Here is a 1,065-nt window from a genome sequence, read left to right as displayed (position 1 = left end):
TATTAATTTCAAGAAACCTGCTCATAATATGTCAAAATTTAGGTTCTAATACAGCTACTACGGGTCCCATTATTGAATTTATCCATGGATAAGTGACCAAGCCATCATATATATGGCCTAACAATTCGGTGGAAATTGAAATTATTAGATGGTCTTGTAATTGTACTTCGTATTTGTATGCTTGCCATTTGTGTTTGTACACTTGTACATGTATCTTATTTTCCACACACGCTACCAGCTTCCAACTTTACAAAGATTTCGTTATAACTTGCTATGATATATGATAGGGTTAATTCCAATCAACAATGTCAAAAAGTTCAAATTTCCAAAATAAAAAATTATCGAGAGCATACTTTTTCCATATAACCTTCATCAATGTTCCAAATGATTTTGAGTTGGTCCTATCTAAAGCATATGTGGGGAGCAGAAAACACTTGGTCAGCTTCGAATCTCATTATAGAAAAAGAAAAAAAAATCAAATACTCCTGATATTTTTTTTTTTAAAACCATATGCCACGGTTGCTAATTCAAGTTATTAATCTAGTAATCATATAACCTAAGTTAAGTGAAAAACCATCCTCTCTGGCAAATTCATGTTGATTGCGAAAATAATTGGGTAGGGTCCCTCTTAAAAGGTCACAAACTCTCGTGTGGCATTGATTTTCATTCTCATTTCTCTTTTTTCTTTTGTACTTTCTATTATTATTATTTGATGCAAAGAAATGGTACCAAAAAACGGCAAGACCCACCCACACCCTCTATATCTCTCTCTTTAGACGATGATAAAAGCACTTGATTATAATTCATAATCATGGAACTTTGATTAACATCCTTTTTATTTAGTATTTAACTTTACAGATTTTAGAACCTCTCTCACTCTCAAATCTCACCCAATGTGCACGCTCTAAGTTCTTTTGGTCCGGTCCACACACATAACAACCTTCTTTTTTTCTCAATGCTTTTTGCACCCCCACTATTCCCCCTCTTTCCTTCAATGTTCTTCCAACTAGCTAGCTTGATGCACTTAACTTCTACTAACACAATGTACATGACCCCACCTAGTCA

The sequence above is a fragment of the Medicago sativa genome, chromosome 3 (assembly GCF_051527215.1).
Source record: "Medicago sativa cultivar Bolivia chromosome 3, Bolivia_mono, whole genome shotgun sequence".
Taxonomy (NCBI): Eukaryota; Viridiplantae; Streptophyta; class Magnoliopsida; order Fabales; family Fabaceae; genus Medicago; species Medicago sativa.
The sequence above is the reverse complement of the archived record's forward strand: the minus strand, read 5'-3'. Positions refer to the sequence as shown.